Source organism: Eumetopias jubatus, unplaced genomic scaffold (assembly GCF_037043125.1).
Source record: "Eumetopias jubatus isolate StellerSeaLion01/CBP00866 unplaced genomic scaffold, mEumJub1_p1.0 scaffold_8, whole genome shotgun sequence".
NCBI classification, from domain to species: domain Eukaryota; kingdom Metazoa; phylum Chordata; class Mammalia; order Carnivora; family Otariidae; genus Eumetopias; species Eumetopias jubatus.
In genome coordinates this window covers 128,005,654-128,022,472 of record NW_028274814.1, presented here as the reverse complement: position 1 = coordinate 128,022,472, position 16,819 = coordinate 128,005,654, and the positions used below count along the sequence as shown (strand labels likewise).

Genomic DNA, 16,819 nt, shown 5'->3' with positions numbered 1-16,819 from the left:
GAGGTATTCATGCTATTCCCCTCGGGACTTGGGAAGTCTTTTAGGCCCAAGAAAGGTCTGTGCGTCATCATAATTGTGTAATATGGCTGCCCTCTTTCCGCCCCACCCCTTGACATATCCTGGTCAGGCAAGATAAAGTTCTCTTGATGCGCTGGCTTCTGTGGCCACCATCAATCAAGCTTCCTTCAGTGGCCTTTGATTTGGCCTTCCAAAGAGCTAGAAATCTGGGGGCCACTTCCTTCCATCGATCTTATCCCCTACTTTCTGCCACCATGTAAAAAAATTGATTCCATTTAAAAGCATTGTGATGTAAGGAGAAGGCACAGCCTCTGAAGTTAACTGCCCTGAGTTTGAATCACTAACCAGCCATGAAGGCTTAGACAACTTTAGTAACCTCGGAACCTCAGGATTTTGTTTCATTTTGTTTTGTTTTTGTCCAATGTGTAAAATAAGACTTACAGAACAACTTCATAGAGTTGATGTCCAGATTAAATGAAATAGCATATGTAAAGTCCCTAGAGTTTTACCTGAGACCAAGCAGATGCTCAATAAATATAGTTCCCATTTATAGGTTCTAGGCAGGTTTTGGTGAAATAAATGGACATGGTCCTCACCTTCAAGAAATTTAGGGTCTTTATCATAAAGAAATATGGGTGAGCAGGCCTACCTGTGTAATTGTAATCTGTAAATTGGGCAATAAGATCCACGCCACAGGATGTGTAGGCACTGTTAACCCCCACTTTACTGATAAGATGATGAGGCACAGAGAGATTGAGTAACTCATCTGTGGTCACAGAGCTGGGAAGTAGTAGAGCTGGGATTCAAACCACCCTCTGGCCCCAGAGCCCATGTTCTTGCCATTCCACTCTGCTACCTGCATCATCTTGTTGAGCTAAGTGAATGTGAGGAGTCACCAAGAAGCAGAAGGTAGTGGAAAGAGGGTCAAATTTAGAGTCAGGAAGGTTGGAATCTGAATTCACAGTGATGGAGGCTGGGGACAGATCACTCCCATTTCCTTATTGGCAAAATGGTACCAGTAATAACCTCTGCCCAAGAATTCCTATATGGATCTCACTAGGTCCACTGGTTCAACAAGTGGTTGTTGGAAGCCTGCAGTGTGCCAGGCACTGTCCTAGGTGCTGGGGATGAAGTTTGAACAAGAGACATTAGCTGGTCTCGGATCAGGTCCCTGCCTTGCTGTCTAATGAGAGAATAAGATCATGTGCTTGGAAGTACTTCCCAAACAGAAGTTTGTCGTTAGTATTAAGCAAGTGAAAGGGCTTGCAGCTCTACAGGGACTTGATTAAAACAAAACAACAACAATAATAATAACAGGTACCATGTATTAAGCATTTTCTCTCTGCCAAGCACTATGTTAAGCTCTTCATGTGGATTTTTTACAGCAATCCCCTCAAAACATTGCACAGAGGCATAATAATTGGTTCCCATTTTACACAGGAAAAAGTGAGGCCCGGAGAGGTTGTTAATTAGCCGGTTGAGTGGTGGAGCTGGTTTTCAAACATAGGTGGTCTGCCTTCAGAACCTCCAGTCCTAAGTATCACACCATATGGCTTCCACTTCATCTTACTGCTGCTTCTGGTTACTTGTATCTCAGGAATATATTTAGAAACATCTGGAAGGCTTATAAAGGGCTTTATCGTTAAGTGTGGGGAATTTAGCTCACAAGCCTCCATCGTCTAGTCAAGCCTGGCCTTGATCCTGTACCTACTTTAGACATGAAGACAGATGCTCAGCTTGAAGGGCTGGGGAACAGAGCACCATGGCATTCACTGACGACGCCTCCCAGCCTTGGCAGTTACCTCACCACTGGTCTTTACATCACTGCTAGCCAAGCCAAGAGCCTGGGTTGTGTCCTGAATCTAAAAGCCTGACCATAGGCTTTTATGAAGCTGTATCTTGCTGAGAACTTCCTGGGCATTACCTCACTTGTCCTCTATCAACTTCCCCAGAAACTGTGGCTGGCAGCCTCATCCTAGATTTATAGATTGTGGAGCTGGAGCTTCCAGAAAGAGGAAGTGACCTTTTCAAGGTGTCCCAGTACAGGTGGGTACAGAGATGTGAATCCGACTCCCAAAATGTCATCTGAAGCATTAATGGCCAGAGACCGCTAGGGGCAGCAGAGATCAGACAGGAAGTGTTCCTGACTTAATTCAAGACCCTTTCCTTTCATGGAGCTGCATTTGTTCTTTTACTGAAGAGATATTTATTGATCACCTACTATGTGCCTCAGTAGGCACTAGGATAGCAAGGGGGATAAGGCAGATGCAATTCCTGCCATTACAGAGCTCAAAGGCCAGCAAGAATAGACCTGGTTAACAAGTACTTACAACTGTGATGAATGCTATAAAGAGAATAGCATAGGGGGCTCAGGGACCACACATCAGGTGACATACCTTGTTCAGGGAATCAGAAGAGACCATCATCAGAAAGTGATGTTTATGGTGACACATACGATGAGGGAGATTGTTTCAGGTGAAGAGGAGAGAGGGGTGCTCTAGGCAGAGATACTGCATGTACAACCAGAGATACTGCATGACAACCAGGTTCATTGAAGAAACTGAAATATGGTAAAAGGGACTGTGGCAAGAGATGTGATTGGTGGGTAGGTACAGGCAAGATGAGGCCTTTGAGGTCTGTATTAGTTTTCTGTGCCACATAACAAATTACCACTCATTTATCAGCTTAAGATGACACCCACTTATTACATCAGTTTCTGTGGGTCAGGAGGCACCAGAACCCAAATTTATCAGCAAATCCTGAGCAAAAACAGTATTCAGGGGTGGATACATGTTAACCGAACTTACAACATTATTGTATAAAAGTGAAATGAGAACCATATAGTTAACACTTAGATCAGAACACCCTTGAGGACATCATCAGTTCATCATCTTCTACCAAGATATGTAGGAAATCTAATTGCAATCAGAATGCCAACCTATTAGTTCATAATGACAAAGTCTGCTGAAATAAGAAAATATTGGAATCTTCATGTCTAGGCCATTCTCTGAAAGCAGAAACATGTGGGAAGCCATAGCATTCTCAGGTGGCTATTTAGTAAGTGTCTTAGAAGTATCAGAGTGATGGGAATTAATTCGACAGAACCAGACTAAGACAACTTGTTGCAGCCACTTTACAGTAGGTTCAATTGGACCAATGGGATGGAACATTTTTGAGGTATACACCTCAGTAAATGACAGCCACTATGACAATGACTATTCTTTGTCTTAATGTCACTGTCTAAGGGCATTAAACTAAGTAACATCCAAGTTCTCTCATGGTGCTGATATACTATGGTTCCAAAAGCAACTATTGCTTATTCTGAGGTATAGTCCAGAGCCTGAGCGCATTGCCCTCCTGAACAATAGAAGCCTTTGCCATCACCATCACCATCATCATCATTAGTAGCAGTATTGTTTTTTGGGGGGTTATGCTAAAATAAAGCCTAAACCACACATAACAAAGCACAGGGCTGAGATGGCCAAGGTCAGGTTAAAGCAGAGTCAGGGCAAATGTTGACTATGTGTATGAGTTTCTTGTGGCTGCTGTAACAAATTACCACCAACTTAGTGGCTCAAGTCAACACGAGTTTATTGTCTTGCAGTTTGGGAAGCCAGAATTCTAAAATAGGTCTGCAGGGCTGGTTACTTCTGAAGACTTTTAGGGAAAGTTCCTTTCCTTATCTTTACCAGCTACTGGAGGCTGCCTGGGTTCCTTGGCTTATAGCCCCTTCCTCACATTACTCCAGACTTTCTGCTTCTGTCATCTGTCAGTCTCCACTTATGACTCTGATCCCTCTGCTCCCTCTTATAAGGACCCTTATTGCTTTGGGCCCATAGTTCATAGTAATCTCTCCGTCTCAAGATCTTCAAACTTAATCACACCTGCAAAGTCCATTTGGACACATAAGAATGTATTCACAGGTTTTGGGGATTCGTATGTGGACATCTTGGCGTGGGGTGGGGGGGCATTGTTCTGTCTACCACACTAAGTAAGTGTGTTTTTAGATGTACAATTGGAACCTCAATTCTGTGCTGAGTTTCATAAGAAATAGATTCTGGTTTTGGCTTCAGTTGCCATCCTAGCACTAGCCAGACAGTCAAGGTGGCAGGCAAAAGAATAGAGACAGGTCTGTGCAATGTGTCCCCACTCCTGAAAAACCAAGGCATGTTCTACTGGCATCATACTCAAAAGCAAGAAAAAAACTTGTTGCAGTAGAAAGAAGCCCCTGGACCTGGGTTCTGATCTATATACATAATAGGTGTTTGACAAATTTTGGCCCACTCACTCTTCTCAGAAGGTGTGAATGAGTATTGCTCAAGAGAGTGAATTAGGTACTAGAAGATATAGGCTCTTTCCCTGCTTCGCCACTCCTTGCTGGGTGACTTAGGAAAGTTGCTTCCCATCTCTAGGTCTCTGTTTCAACAGATACAACATGAGAGGCTTGCACAGAAAAGAGCAGGTTTGCTCTAACAGTAGCCTTCCATGTTTCTAATATCAGTAGCCCCTCTGACTACCTCACCTTGATTTGACCTGAAAATATCATGCCCACAAGACATGGCATTTGCTGTCACATGGCCACATATGGCCAGCAGCACCAGGGCCAGGCTCCTGAGGCCCCTTCACGTGGCATTGCCAACAGCTCCCCCACCCCCCGGGCCTTGGGCAAGGATGCAGGCAGCAGCGGCAGCCACAAGCATGTGCTGTTTCTGTGGTTTCTACTTAGAACAGTTTCCTACTTCAACCTGCCAGTTCCTTAAAAGCATTAGGCTGAGGTTTTGCCGAATGACTCCACTCTATTTTCATAAAGGGGTGGAGGGGCTCCTCCTGGGAGCCAAGCCCAGAGCAGAAATTCCACATGAATTAAGGGTATAGAAAGCTTGGAAGTCTGTCTCCTGGAGAAAAAAAATAGCCTGGTGGGTGGTGACTTTCAGAGAGAAAAGTGAGTTTCCACTAGCTGGGTTCATGGGCCCTGTTTGCTTAAGTGGCTGCTCTCTTCCCTTCTCTTGTCCCAGTTCCCCTGTTATATGAGGGGCTTGGGTCCTCCCTCTAGGTTCTAGGCACTCCCAGGTATCTCAGTTAGACTGTTTAGCATAGATTAAGGTAATTTTAACAGTAATAGCCAACACTTCTATAGAATTTTCTGTGCTGTTCTAAGCACTTTATAAATACCGTTTCTCTTTGCACTCATAGTAACCCTCCTAAGTGGGCACTCTTACTATCCTCATTTTACATATGAGACACAGAAGAAGCATTGACAAGTCAGGATTTGAACCTTGGCAGTTTAAGCCCAAAGTCCACCCTGCTAGCTCTCTCAAAATAAGAACTTTCTGGAGGCGGACAGCTTAATATTGGGAAGAATGCAGTCGCATCAGTCTCAGAGGGCCTAGGTTCAAGTCCTGAACGTAGGACTCGAATCTAGGTGTCCTTGGAGATGTCACTGAATTCTTTGGAGCTTCGATTTCCTCATCTATAAAATGGGGCTGTTGGCCCCAGGCACTAATCTCTAAGAGTCTGTGAGGAATTTGAGGTGATGATTATTCATCAAGAAGCTCAAGAACAAGATAAGCAGTCTCCCAGCAGAGACTTTTACTATTGTTATTATTCCCATAGAAGTCTCTACCCACCCTTCCCTCCACACCCACCCTCACATAGGGATGCTTTCACTTGGGAGGGACTCCAGAAGGGAGGCCCAGTTGACATCCTGGCAGTTCCAAAGCCCCCTCCCTGGCCTGGATGTGGGAGGGGGGCAGTGCCTTCTTAGCAGCCCTGAGTCAGAGCCTACAACCCTATGAAGTCCAGGCGTCTCCCCCCACCCTGCGAGCTTGTATGGAGGCATCTGTGTGTGGGTGTCTGTATGACCAGCCTTGGCCACTGAATCCAGACGTCTATCCATCTGCCTTCTGTCTAAGAGGCATCTCCAATTTAATCCACCCAAACAGAACTCTTGATTTCCCTCTTGAAACTTGCTCCTCCTGATCTCCATCTCGATAAGTGCTACAACCATCTACACAGACTGCTCAGGCTAACACCTTCCAGCCCTCTTCCTCTTTTATAGCCCATATCCAGTCCATGAGCAAATTATGTTGACTCTTCCACTCTATCCCCCAATGTTTCCTGACTCTGACCTCTCCTGTCCATCGTGCTGCCACCACCATGAACCAGGGGAGAGATGGTGGTCTCTCTCCATCTTGTATTTGGTCTACCCCAGTAGCCTCCAACAAGCCTTCCTGTGTACACCTTGCCCCTGGCCTCTTTCTTGACACAGCCAGAGGGATCTTTTTGAGAACACAAAACACTTCCTGTCAGCCCTCTGCTTAGAACTCCCCCATGGCTTACTTAGTCAAAAATTAAACTTCTTACATGATTTCTAGGCCCTTTGGGGGGTACTTAACTGTCTGGCCTCATTTTGTACCACTCTCCCTCTTCTTGTTCATTTGCTCCTGCCACACTGTCCTTCTTTCTGTTTCTCAAACAAGCCAAACTCATTCCCACCTCAGGACATTTGCATCAGCGCTTCCTCTGCCTATAATGCTGTGCCCTCACATGTTTCTGTGACTGGCCCTTTGTCAATACCTAGATTTCAATTCAAATGCTACCTTCTCAGACTTCCCCAACTACCTTGTTTAAATGTATTTCCTACTCCCCAACCACTCCTCTCAGAGAGATGCCTCTGTTGGTTTTGTTAGAGCATTTACCATCATCTGACATTATTGTGTTTGTTTATTTATTTGTTCAATCATTTACCATCTACCCCCATTGCTAGAATGATCAGGAAGGCTGAGACATGTGCATTTTTTTTTTTTGCAGTTGTATCCACAGTGTACCTCCAGTGGGAGTGGAAGTGGGAGTGGGGATCTGGCACATGAAAAAGACTCAAATATTCGTTGAATGAATCTAAGAACTTGCTGTGTGACCTGGAACAAGTTAACTCTCTCGGGTTCAGTTTCCCCATCAGTAAAATGAAGGAGAAGGAGATAGGTCATTTGAAAGGACTCTCTTGGTTCCAACTCTGGACTTTCAAGTTCCCACTGGGATGCATGGATGATGGGTGGTTGGTGAATGGATAGATGGATGGATGGATGGGTAGATGGATGGAGGATTGGATGGATGGACAGACAGAGAGATGAATGATTTCTGGGGTTTTATTGAAGCCACCCAAGACCAAGGAAGTATCAGGAAGAAGATGGGGACAGAGAAAGTGGGCATGTAATCCATTGGGAGTTTGCTTCTCCTATGACAATTGAGAGATGGGTATGATCCCCTCCATCCTTTCTTACTCACCCTGCAGACCACCTTTCCTCCTGGCTGCACTGGGAAGATGGCAGCAGCAGCCGCCTGCCCAGAGCTCCGCCCAGAAGATAAAAGGAACCAAAGGAATGTGCTGGCAAGGCTGGCATCCCTGTCCTCTCAGGGGTGTAAATGGCTTTCCTGCTCCCACAGGTTCAAAGAGCACTTCATTTCACAGCAAAAGTACAGCTAATGAGGAACAGATTTTCTGGCTCCAGCCACAGCCCTGAGAACCCAGGAGGCAAAGGAAAGCCCCCAAGAACCTGGATATGAACTTCTGCACCATAGGGCCTTTTCCTCTCCCTCTCTCTAGGGCCATTCAGCTGTCTCAGCAACAGAGGAAATAGTTGAGAGGCAGGGATCAGGGCAAGAACAGAGTCCACATATAGATGGTTGAGAGGGGCCCTTAGGAGGAGGGCTTCTGAACTGTGGACCTTCCAATCATTCTGAGGGTTTTTTTGTTTGTTATGTTTGTTTGTTTGTTTGTTTTCAGTCTGGAAGCCAAGTTGGGCAACACCTAACAAGAACAATAGCTTCCTTGTTCTGGGGGCTGCCAAGGTGCCAGCTACAGGGTAGCCCAGTGGGAAGGCCATTGGCTTCAAGGCCACAAGACCTGATTAATAGACTCTGGGCCTCAGTCTTCTCAGCTGTCCAATGAGCACACTGGTGGTGATCACTGAGAATCCCAAATTGCTGTCCTTCATGCAGTGAAAATAACAGGTTGAGGCCCAGAAGACCTGGGTTCTAGCCTTGGTTCTGTTGGGTGTGTGACTTTGGGCAGTGCAGGCTGGGACAGTAAGTCTTGGATGATTAAAGAACGGGGGGGCAAGTTCAAATTCTGGTTCTTTCTCTCATTTTGCTGGTAGTGCTTGGGCAAGTCACTTGGCATCTCTGAGCCTGTCTTCTCATCTGTAACCAACACCAATAATATCAACCTCGTGGGCATGGGGTGAGGATTAAATGAGAAGAGACACATAAACTACTATACTAAGTAGGTGCTTAAGGACAAGGATGGAAACTTGTTTGCTGAAAGGCCTTAGAAGGAACAGGGCAATCTGTGCCCAAATCAGAAGACAAATCCAGGCTGGACCCATGGCCAAACAATACAATAAAAGTAACAATAGTAGAGTGTAATGTCCCATGCTGTATGCTCAGAATCTTAGTCTCTCCAAAACAACATGTGAGGCTTGGACTACTGTTTTCCCCAAACAGCTAGAACCAGCAATTAAAGAGAGAAGGTTGGACTCCAGAGTATATGCTAAGTCACTCACCTCTTCTTCAAAGCTTCTCCCTTGTAGCCTTCTTCCCTCTACTTTAGGTGACTGCCTGCCCCTGGGAGCCCAACCTGTGTCCAATCTTCAGTGGGCACAAAGTTCCCAATCCAGATCGCTAGCTCGTCCCTTTTGCCTGCCTTATTCTTCAGGATATTAGAAGGAGTATTTCACTCATTCAACGAATGTTTCCTGAACACTTAACTATATGCTGGGCATTTGAGACAACAGTGAACAGAACAAAAAAAAGAAAAATCCCTGTCCTCATGGGGCTTATATTCTGAAGGCAGCAGGGGCAGAGAAAATGAACAAATGGACAAATAAAAATATTAAACGTCAAGTCACAGTTTTGCTGGCATTCGTTTATTAAAAATTAGTAAGATACTTATTTGTGGGGTCCTGAAATAATTTAGGTCTGCATTATTCATTATAATATTTAACACAAACTATGTACCAGGCATTATGCTAGGAACTGAGATCAAAAAGATGAATAATACATGTGCCTTGCCTTTGGTAGAATTCTATGCTAGAAGGAGAAATAGAAATATGAAATAATTGTAATACATGGTGCTAAGAACTGTTTTGGAGGGATCTCCCCCAGTGTCTTAAAGAGGGGATGAGGGAAGAACCAGGAGAAGCCTGAGGAAGGCCTCACAGAGAAGATAACATCTGAGCTCGTCCTTGAAAGAGAAGGATGAATTCACCAGACAGAAATGTAGGGAGATACTTCCTGGAGTAAGAATAGTCATAGAAGCAAAAATATGCACAAAAAGAAGAAGAAGAAGGAGAAGGAGAAGAAGAAGCAAAAATATGCACAGCATGTTTGGGAACACAGAGTATACATTCCCATGTAAGTAAAGAACAGGGTGAACGCAGGGGAGAAATGAGACTGGAGAGTATTATAGGAACTCTGGGTGCCAGCAGGTACATAGTGAAGAGTCATAGGAGATTCTCTAAGTAAGAGTGTGGGACCCAATCACACATGTATTTTACTTACCTGTCTTCATCATCACTAATCCTTTCTTCAGCTGTGTCTAAACTAATGCTAAACCTATCTTTTGGGTACTTAAAATTGATTATTTCATCTTTCAGCTCTAGAATTTCCAGTTGATTTTTTTTGTCAGTTTCATTTCTCAGTAAAAATTTTTCATCTTTTCTTCTATTTTCTTTCTTTTTTTGTTTTTTTAAGTAGGCTCCACACCTAGCACGGAGCCCAACACGGGGCTTGACCCTGAGATCAAGACCTGAGCTGAGATCAAGAATCGGATGCTTAACCAACTGAGCCATCTAGGTGCCCCCTTTTCCTCTATGTTCTTAACATATAAATCGGTTATTTCCCAGTCTGTCGCTGGTAACATCAATATATGGATCTCCTATGGATCTGCTTATATTACCTCCCTTTTGTTTTTTCAGTCTTTTGGTCTTATTTCATAGAATGCTTGGCTGCCTTTGGGTCAGGTGTCTGTCAGTGATCACCTCTTGCTCAAAGAAATATCCTAGAGTCTTTTCCTTGGCAGACCTTTGAGGGCAGAGCAGTGTTCTTCCAAAGGGCATGGTGGACATGATTGATGTATTTGGTGGGGCAGAATCTGGGGAGCTTCTGATGGAGAGAGTAGGATAGCAAGGAGGACTTCAGAAGGGGATGTGGAAGAATGCGGGTGACAAGGGTGTGGACTCTTCAGCCCGGGGCCCCTCCGTAGTCATTGCCTACCAGCCAGACTGGGAGTAGTACAGCATCAATCACTTTCCCGTCCACCCTGCTCCAGCTGGGAAAGACATCCTGGCTGTGTAAACTAACCTTACGAGTCTAATTCCAAGAAGGCCAAGGAATTTGACAGGAAACAACACAAGCTAGTCATCTTAGATCTCTGTCTGGGCTTGACGTGATTGGGTCTGAAATAGCTACAGAGAGCCTCATTATTAGACATCTTGAACCACGAAGATACACACACGTTTGCATGCACAAACAGGAAGGTTTAAAACGAGGCCACCAAAGGGGTAAGGCCATACAGGCCTCCACACAGGAACTGAGACCAAGGCTTCAATTTCAAGTCAGATCCCCAGTGGAGGGTGTTTGACAGGGCTTGTCACTCAGATTCCAAAAATCTGTCTCCACAGCCAAGAATCCTTCATCTCTGTCCCCACTCTCCATCTTGACTATTCTTGTGCGTTGCAGGCAGCTCAGAGGTGGCTGTTTTCAAGAGCAGGGTAAGCCATCTCTGCCAAGAGCTTGTCTTGCCAGTCACTTCCTTGGCCCCAGCCCTCAGCTCGTCCAAGTGTGACATCACCCTTAACCCCCCACCACTACCCCCAGAATAAAGAGCCACCTCAGAGGCTGTGACTGCCAGACCTAGTCCCACTCTGTTCCAGACATTTCAAGCTGACAACTCTGAGAGAGGCAGAATCCCTCTCACCCATGTGCATAGCCCTCACTGCTCAGGATGGTCTGAATACCCCAGATCTACTCTGCTGGGGGCTTGATCGTTTGATATGGGAGGGATGGATGGTGTCAGATGCTGGTCCCCCAAAAGCTGAAGGGTTCTAGTCCTCATGCACTCAGAAGCCTCAAGGGCCCTTATGGGGGTCTTTTCTCTTATTGAGTCTGGGGTGAGTGCAGCCTTAGGCCTGAGGTAAATAGAAGAGATCACATCATGGGCTCAGGGATTGGATCTTGCTGACTTCACATACGGGCTTTGCTGTTCCTAGTTCTATGGCCTTGGGCAAATTGCTTAACCATTTCTTCATCTTTTCATTCATTATATAAAGTGGAGATAGTTACCTTGTAACGTTGTATTAGGATTAAATGAGTTGATATATGTAAACTTCTTAGAACAGTGCTTAGGATCTAAGGAGTTGTCAATAAGTAATATGAGGAGAGGCAAAAGGGGAGTAAGTAGTTAACAGGTACAGAGTTTCAGTTTGGGGAGATGAAAAAGCCCTAAAGATGGACAGTGGTGATGGTTACACAACAAGGTGAATGTACTTAAGGCCACTGAACTGTACACTTAAAAATGGTTAAAATGGTAAATTTTATGTATGTATATGTTACCACAATTTTTTTAAAAAGTAACAGCTGTTATCACTTGATGGGGCTACCTTCACCTCCACATGGAGCTCCAAGGTAAACATGGCATCTTTGCCCCAGGGGAAGAAGGAACAGCCTTCTCCTCCAATATGGAATTCAGGTTCCTCGTTGGGCTCTAGCACCTTCTACCACCAAAGAGAATTAAACTCTCAAGTCCTCCAGGGGTTCTACCAAGAAACTTGGTTACCTAGGGAACCCTGTGAATTGCAGACACTTAGACACACATACACACAGACATATCAAAGAGATGGACACATAGAAACATGCCCAAGGAGGCAGACAAGGAAGGGCTGCAAAGGGTTGAGGTAATCTAAGAAAGAACTTCAGTCTCTGGAGATGGGTGCTCCAGGTAAGACCCAGAAGGAAATTGGTTGAGATGGGGGCAGGGTGACCAACCACATGCTCATTACATTGTCCAGGCCTTGGTCCAGGCTCTGCCTGCTTGGAGTAGCCTCTGTCTCTGATCCTCTCCAACCCCCCCCCCCAACCCAAAGCCCTCCCGTGCTCTCAGCCTTGGCTAAAGGTTACCTCTAGCAGAGGGCGCTCCCTGCTTTTCCACCCTCCTGAGGGCCCATTCTTTGCGCTGAGCATCAAAGCCTCAATGTATTCCTCAGCTCTGGCTCAGCTGTTGCTCACCAATTACTTTATGTGTGTCTCCTCCCTAGAGATGGGAGCTGTGGCTTTTCTTCTCTGCACTCCTCTCCTTGCACACTACCCCTAATTAAGCAGACCTCACTTATACTTTTTAAATGATGGCATATTGATGAATTTTTTGAACACACACACGCGCGCGTGCACGCACGCGCGCACACACACACACACACACACACACACCAGTAGTTCCCAGATTGTGTTTCCAGGAACACCAGTTCCGTGGGATATCAAGAGGTATTATAAGAAAAGAGGGTTCCGTAGTCTAATACATTTGAGAAACACTGAGCTAAGTAAAGTTAAACAGGTTTATTTATTATAGGACATATCGAGACTATAACATGCTAACAATTATTTTAGTTGTGTGTTGGGGCCAGCACTTACCAGCTCAAGGGAGCCAATTCCACACATCTCTTCCCAATTTCACATTCAATGATGCAACATTGGTAACTTAAATTGGCCATGGTGGGAGTATTTATACCACAGAAATCAGCAAACACTACAAATCTGGGGTTTTATTTTTCTTTCAGAGAGCTGGCTTACCAGCACGTTATTAAATACCACTTCAGGAAGAGACTATGGCATGCAGGTTTTCCTAATGTATTTGACCATAACATCCCTTTGTCCTCTGGTGGGAAGCATCGTGGGGGAAGTAGTGTTCCACAGAACATTTTATGGGAGAAGTTGTCTTATGCAAAGATACTTTACCCTAATGCCAAGGGAGATGATTCAGAGGAACTTACATTAATTGAGCCTCTGCTGAGGCCCACAAAGGGGAAGTGGCCTGTCCAGAGTCACACAGCAGTCAGTTGCAGAACGTTAGACCCGTGCCTGAGCTTCTTGGCCCCTGGGTGATTCCCTTTCCACTTAGCATAAAGGGTCTTCAGAACTCACTGCCTAAAAGAGATTATGTCAAGTGAAACCCAAACTTATTTTGGATAACTGAGGGTTGATTACTCTTCCATCAAGGAAGAACTAACCTTATTAGCTAAGGGTGTTCCAAGTGCAGTGGGAAGACCCTAAAGAAGTTTCAAGCTGACAAACCACACCATATGTCCTAGGAAATATATCAGAACCCCAAATCACAGTCTTATAAGCTAAAGAGCTGACACCTGTCCCCCTCAGGCTGACTATGGTAAGACCAACCCACCTTTGCCTCAGTGACTTTTCTTCCCATCATGAATTAATTAACTCAGTAAGTACCTGCTCACCTGGAAGGCATTGTCCTTGACAGTGAGACTATGGTGAGCAAAACACAGTAGACAAGTTCCAAGGAGCTTATGTCTAGTGGGGGAGAAAAACAATAAAAATCAATCATATAATATGAGATTGTGTTAAGTTCTATGTGGAAAATAAAATAGTAATTCTATGAAGAGTGTGTGGGGAGGTAGGGGGAGGAGAAAGTCACATCAAGTGAGCTAGTCAGGGCAGAGGGAAGAGCAAGGGCTACACTGGGTGAGATTATCTGACTGGGGCTAGAAAGCCAGAAGGACCAGGAGGTAGGGTGGGAGCCCACGTGACCACAGTCAGGTTACCAAGGCCAGAGTTTGTGCTGGAAAGGGGAGGCAGGTTGCCAAACTGAAGAGCTGGCATGGGCTACCCCATCAGAGGATCCAGCAATTCTTGTCCTATACCTTATTCTTTACTTGCCCCTGGCCCACAAACTAAATCCTGGAAACATGAATTTCCAAGAAGATGTTCAAACTTGATCTTATGCAAGATATGCAAGTTTTAATGAAATTAAATGAGAAGTCCATTTTGGCCAATTGGATTGATTGAAGATAAAAATTATGGGTAATATCCAGGAGTATTGAACAAGCCTCTTGACTTGCAAAGAACTGAGATTCCTTCAAGGGAGTTTCTAAGAGGGCATAAGCTATTATTTTTGAAGACACTTGCACAGGAACCTAGAGATGAACAAGAAAGCCCTTGAGAAGTGCAAGAACACTGAAGAATCTTGTTTCTCTATTAACACAACACAGTTACTCTGCTCCTCTCTCTGCTTCTTACAACCAGTTCCTTACTCCTACTTTTCCCTCCCTCATTACTTCTCGGCTGTTGCTTGGCTAACTGACCCCTGTTGTCCACTCTTCCATTAATGAACTTTCAGACCTCTTTCCCACTGTTCATTGATACATTCCTCCCCCCTTCCCAAAACAAATTCCCGAAAGAAGTCTGATTGGCCTCAGATGATTGAGTCCTTCATGCCGAGTGATTAGAAACCCTTGGCTCAGGTGTCCATTCCTGGTCCAATCAGCTTTAGCTAAACTCAGCCCTGGAGCATGTGGGGCTCTCATAAAATTCCTGGCTGCACAGCTAGTCAGTGTACTGGCTACTCATCCCAGTTTGCTCGGGACTTTCCAGGTTTTAAAACTGAGTTATGTCTCAGGACCCTCCTCAGTTCTGAACAAACTGGGACAGTTAGTCACCCTATGGTTGTGGGTGGGACAGTTCCCTCTGGAGTCCTGGAAGGACAGATAGAGTAACATATCTTCAGCATGTCAGTGGTAGGCAGGGTATGAGGAAATCAGCATTTTTTACCCACTGATGGTGGGAGTGAAAATTGTTATGACCTTTCTGGGGGAAAATCTGGATATGTGTATGAAAAGTAAAAAATATGTATATTCTTTGACTTAGAAACCCTTCAATGATTTCTCCAAAATAATCAGCCCAGAGTGCAAAGATTCATGAACAAAGCCATTCATTGAAACATTATTTGTTAAAGTAAAATAATGGAAATAGCCTAAGTTAACTACCATAGAGAATCAGGGAAATAAACCAGGATATATCCAATGAATACTTTGCGACCATTAAAAATAAAGATGTGGCTTTTTAAATGTTGATGTGGAATTTTTCTATGAGATATTAACAAAAAGGAGAAGATCAAATATTTATTATTCCATAAATAATCACATTTATGTAAAAAAGGGGGGAAAGCGCATTGAAAAAAGTTATGGAAATATTCCAGTGGTGAGATTGCAGATGATACTCATCTTTAAACTGTTTCACTTTTTCTGAATGTTTTTCAGTGCATAATTATCATTTCCATATTTGGATTTTTTCCCCATTTTTTAAAAACATAAAACATCCTGGTCCAACAAATCTGATGAAATGGTGTTTTCACTCAAAAATGTTTTTATTTTCCAATTTTGTTCTGGTCCATTAATTTTAGAACACATAGAGGTTTGATTCAGGTTCCAACTGATCCAGTTGGGTTTGGTTTTGTTTAAAAACAAAAACAAAGTTGATTCCATCTGAGTTGCATTTATAGAAAATTAATATTGTGGTTTGGTTAAGGATTCAATCAGTCAAGTGGTTGGTTCCTATTCTTGGTTCACAGTTTATGAAGTTCAAGTCGTTCCCCAGAATTCCCACAAGAGCCCTGAATAATTGGAATGAAGGCAGAGAGAGATTTGGAAGCCTGAATTATCCAGAAAATTGCCTTGTCTCTCAGCCTAGAAGGGCCTGCAAGCAGCCATTTCTCAAGGGCACAGAATAAAGCCACAGCTGGGACATTTCCAGGAGGCCTATTGGCCCTGACCACAATGTGGCCAGAGCCGTGCTGCCCCGGGACCTTGGCGTCACCACATCTCTTACCCTCTGCTTGCTCCCAGAGGAGCTGGCCTCTACTGCCCAGCAGAGCCTGGGGGCTTCCCTCTTCCAGGCCAGACCCATGCATGGTCACCCAAAGCAGCTCGATCTGGGCTGTACAACCCGTGGTGAAATTCCTGCAGCCTGAGGTCATCCTTTAGCCAGAGCTGCTCATGCAAGGACATGACTTGCTTGAGGAGGGCACGAGTGGTAACCGAGCTCCTCACCAACAAAACCTGCACCCTGTTCCTTTTTAATGGTTTTTTAAAGGTGGGCACCCTGGCTCTGTGGAGGACTCTTTGAAGCAGAGGGACACAGGCATGGTGAAAGTCAGTTCCCGCCTCAGACAAGCTGCTTCCATGAGGTAGACTGGGCAGCACACTCACCCAGCTGCTAGACAAGGTCTCCACAGGGCCCTGGTAGGCCCCCACTCCTTCGTGCTTTCTTTGAGACCATCAAAGCCTTAGCTGGGATGGTTTTAGAGCTGTGTTGCCTGGAGCCACTAGGTGGGTGACCTTGGGAAAGGGTCTTCAGCTGCACCTCAGTTTTTGTAGTTGTGAATCAATAGAGAAGAAGCATACCTCTCTCCCAGGGTTGGCATGAATATTCAGTGAAATCATCTTTCTGGAATCACCTGCCACATAGTATGCCACCAGTAGAGCTCTAAGAACAGTGGGAATGGTCCACCTGGGGTGCAGGCTAAAAGGGGCTGCACTGCCTCTAGATAATTTACAAGCCACTATAAAGCTAACTAAAACATGGTCTGCCTCTTATAATCCCTGCCCATCAACATATCTCAACAACGTCAGTGATAAATACTCTGCATCATCCCTGTTGACGGCTTCGGTCACCCCAGCCCTGGGCACACCACTGCCTGCCGCAGATGGCACACTCCACGAATGGCAGATACTTC

The 16,819-nt window shown here is 44.9% G+C and overlaps 1 protein-coding gene across 2 annotated transcripts in view; it reads left to right on the top strand.

The window, feature by feature from the left end:
- The window catches only part of SYN3 (synapsin III), a 405,786-nt gene that overhangs the window by 233,579 nt on the left and 155,388 nt on the right, over positions 1 to 16,819 (top strand). The gene's annotated exons all lie outside the window — the stretch shown is intronic.